This window comes from Rhipicephalus microplus, unplaced genomic scaffold (genome assembly GCF_043290135.1).
Source record: "Rhipicephalus microplus isolate Deutch F79 unplaced genomic scaffold, USDA_Rmic scaffold_14, whole genome shotgun sequence".
NCBI lineage: Eukaryota > Metazoa > Arthropoda > Arachnida > Ixodida > Ixodidae > Rhipicephalus > Rhipicephalus microplus.
The window spans coordinates 11561181-11565374 of NW_027464587.1; positions in this window are offsets into that span (position 1 = coordinate 11561181).

Consider the following 4194-nt stretch of genomic DNA (forward strand, 5'->3'; position numbering starts at 1 on the left):
GGGGAACTGCTGCTGCCCAGCCCAGATAAGACAGATTTACGCCACGAGCCCAGAGCATCCTGCATCAGCTGTGTTGGCGCGTGGAAGACGAGGCAACGACCGCATTTGCGAGGACTGCCTGAAGTGCCGACGGCTTAAAAAGGGCCATCGCAACGAGAATTCGACACAGTTCGGCAGTGGTGCGCACCTGAGCAGCCCCTAAATATTGCGCTTGCTTTTACAGTGCTATCAGACATACAAGGGAAACTGCTGCTGCCCAGCCCAGATAAGACGGATTTACGCCAAGAGCCCAGAGAATCCTGCATCAGCTGTGTCTGCGCGTGAAGACGAGGCAACGCCCACTGTTGCGAGGACTGCCTGAAGTGCCGACGGCTTGAAAAAAGGGCCAGCGAACGAGAATTCGACACAGTTCGGCAGCGGTGCGTGCCGGAGCAGCACCTAAATATTGCGCTTGCTTTTACAGTGATATCGGACCTACAAGGGGTACTGCTGCTGCCCAGCCCAGATAAGACGGATTCACGCCACGAGCCCAGAGTATCCTGCATCAGCCGTGTTGGCGCGTAAAGACGAGGCAACGCCCACATTTGCGAGGACTGCCTGAAGTGCCGACGGCTTGAAAAAAGGGCCAGCGAACGAGAATTCGACACAGTTCGGCAGCGGTGCGCACCTGAGCAGCACCTAAATATTGCGCTTGCGTTTACAGTGCTATCAGATCTACAAGGGAAACTGCTGCTGCCCAGCCCAGATAAGACGGATTTACGCCACGAGTCCTGAGTATCCTGCATCAGCCGTGTTGGCGCGTAAAGACGAGGCAACGCCCACATTTGCGAGGACTGCCTGAAGTGCCGACGGCTTGAAAAAAGGGCCAGCGAACGAGAATTCGACACAGTTCGGCAGCGGTGCGTGCCGGAGCAGCACCTAAATATTGCGCTTGCTTTTACAGTGCTATCGGACCTACAAGGGGAACTGCTGCTGCCCAGCCCAGATAAGACGGATTTACGCCACGAGCCCAGAGTATCCTGGATCAGCTGTGTTGGCGCGTGGAAGACGAGGCAACGCCCACATTTGCGAGGACTGCCTGAATTGCCGACGGCTTAAAAAGGGCCAGCGCAACGAGAATTCGACACAGTTCGGCAGTTGTGCGCACCTGAGCAGCACCTAAATATTGCGCTTGCTTTTACAGTGCTATCAGGCGTACAAGGGGAACTGCTGCTGCCCAGCCCAGATAAGACAGATTTACGCCACGAGCCCAGAGCATCCTGCATCAGCTGTGTTGGCGCGTGGAAGACGAGGCAACGCCCGCATTTGCGAGGACTGCCTGAAGTGCCGACGGCTTAAAAAGGGCCATCGCAACGAGAATTCGACACAGTTCAGCAGTGGTGCGCGCCGGAGCAGCACCTAAATATTGCGCTTGCTTTTACAGTGCTATCGGACCTACAAGGGAAACTGCTGCTGCGCAGCCCAGATAAGACGGATTTACGCCACGAGCCCAGAGTATCCTGCATCAGCCGTGTTGGCGCGTAAAGACGAGGCAACGCCCACATTTGCGAGGACTGCCTGAAGTGCCGACGGCTTAAAAAGGGCCAGCGCAACGAGAATTCGACACAGTTCGGCAGTGGTGCGCACCGGAGCAGCACCTAAATATTGCGCTCGCTTTTACAGTGGTATCGGACCTACAAGGGGAACTGCTGCTGCCCAGCCCAGTTAAGATGGATTTACGCCACGAGCCCAGAGTATCCTGCATCAGCTGTGTTGGCGCGTGGAAGACGAGGCAACGCCCACATTTGCGAGGACTGCCTGAAGTGCCGACGGCTTAAAAAGAGCCAGCGCAACGAGAATATGACACAGTTCGGCAGCGGTGCACACCTGAGCAGCACCTAAATATTGCGCTTGTTTTTACAGTGCTATCGGACCTACAAGGGGAACTGCAGCTGCCCAGCCCAGATAAGACGGATTTACGCCACGAGCCCAGAATATCCTGCATCAGCTGTGTTGGCGCGTGGAAGATGAGGCAACGCCCACATTTGCGAGGACTGCCTGAAGTGCCGTCGGCTTAAAAAGAGCCAGCGCAACGAGAATTCGACACAGTTCGGCAGTGGTGCACACCTGAGCAGCACCTAAATATCGCGCTTGCTTTTACAGTGCTATCAGACCTACAAGGGGAACTGCTGCTGCCCAGCCCAGATAAGACGGATTTACGCCAAGAGCCCAGAGTATCCTGCATCAGCTGTGTTGGCGCGTGAAGACGAGGCAACGCCCACATTTGCGAGGACTGCCTGAAGTGCCGACGGCTTAAAAAAGGGCCAGCGCAACGAGAATTCGACACAGTTCGGCAGCGGTGCGTGCAGGAGCAGCACCTAAATATTGCGCTTGCTTTTACAGTGCTATCGGACCTACAAGGAAAACTGCTGCTGCCCAGCCCCGATAAGACAGATTTACGCCACGAGCCCAGTGTATCCTGCATCAGCTGTGTTGGCGCGTGGAAGACGAGGCAACGCCCATATTTGCGAGGACTGCCTGAAGTGCCAACGGCTTAAAAAGGGCCAGCGCAACGAGAATTCGACACAGTTCGGCAGCGGTGCGCACCTGAGCAGCACCTAAATATCGCGCTTGCTTTTACAGTGCTATCAGACCTACAAGGGGAACTGCTGCTGCCCAGCCCAGATAAGACGGATTTACGCCAAGAGCCCAGAGTATCCTGCATCAGCTGTGTTGGCGCGTGAAGACGAGGCAACGCCCACATTTGCGAGGACTGCCTGAAGTGCCGACGGCTTAAAAAAGGGCCAGCGCAACGAGAATTCGACACAGTTCGGCAGCGGTGCGTGCAGGAGCAGCACCTAAATATTGCGCTTGCTTTTACAGTGCTATCGGACCTACAAGGAAAACTGCTGCTGCCCAGCCCAGATAAGACAGATTTACGCCACGAGCCCAGTGTATCCTTCATCAGCTGTGTTGGCGCGTGGAAGACGAGGCAACGCCCATATTTGCGTGGACTGCCTGAAGTGCCGACGGCTTAAAAAAAGGGCCAGCGCAACGAGAATTCGACACAGTTCGGCAGTGGTGCGCGCCGGATAAGCACCTAAATATTGCGCTCGCTTTTACAGTGCTATCGGACCTACATGGGGAACTGCTGCTGCCCAGCCCAGTTAAGACGGATTTACGCCACGAGCCCAGAGGATCTCACATTAGCTGTGTTGGCGCGTGGAAGACGAGGCAATGCCCAAATTTGCGACGACTGCCTGAAGTGCCGACGGCTTAAAAAGGGCAAGCGCAACGAGAATTCAACACAGTTCGGCAGCGGTGCACACCTGAGCAGCACCTAAATATTGCGCTTGCTTTTACAGTGCTATCGGACCTACAAGGGGAACTGCTGCTGCCCAGCCCAGATAAGACGGATTTACGCCACGAGCCCAGAGTATCCTGCATCAGCTGTGTGGGCGCGTGAAAGACGAGGCACCGCCCACATTTGCGAGGACTTCCTGAAGTGCCGACGGCTAAAAAGGGCCAGCGCAACGAGAATTCCACACAGTTCGGCAGTTGTGCGTGCCTTAGCAGCACCTAAATATTGCGCTTGCTTTTACAGTGCTATCGGACCTACAAGGAAAACTGCTGCTGCCCAGCCCAGATAAGACGGATTTACGCCAAGAGCCCAGAGTATCCTGCATCAGCTGTGTTGGCGCGTGAAGACGAGGCAACGCCCACATTTGCGAGGACTGCCTGAAGTGCCGACGGCTTAAAAAAGGGCCAGCGCAACGAGAATTCGACACAGTTCGGCAGCGGTGCGTGCAGGAGCAGCACCTAAATATTGCGCTTGCTTTTACAGTGCTATCGGACCTACAAGGGGAACTGCTGCTGCCCAGCCCAGATAAGACGGATTTACGCCAAGAGCCCAGAGTATCCTGCATCAGCTGTGTTGGCGCGTGAAGACGAGGCAACGCCCACATTTGCGAGGACTTCCTGAAGTGCCGACGGCTAAAAAGGGCCAGCGCAACGAGAATTCCACACAGTTCGGCAGTTGTGCGTGCCTTAGCAGCACCTAAATATTGCGCTTGCTTTTACAGTGCTATCGGACCTACAAGGGGAACTGCTGCTGCCCAGCCCAGATAAGACGGATTTACGCCAAGAGCCCAGAGTATCCTGCATCAGCTGTGTTGGCGCGTGAAGACGAGGCAACGCCCACATTTGCGAGGACTG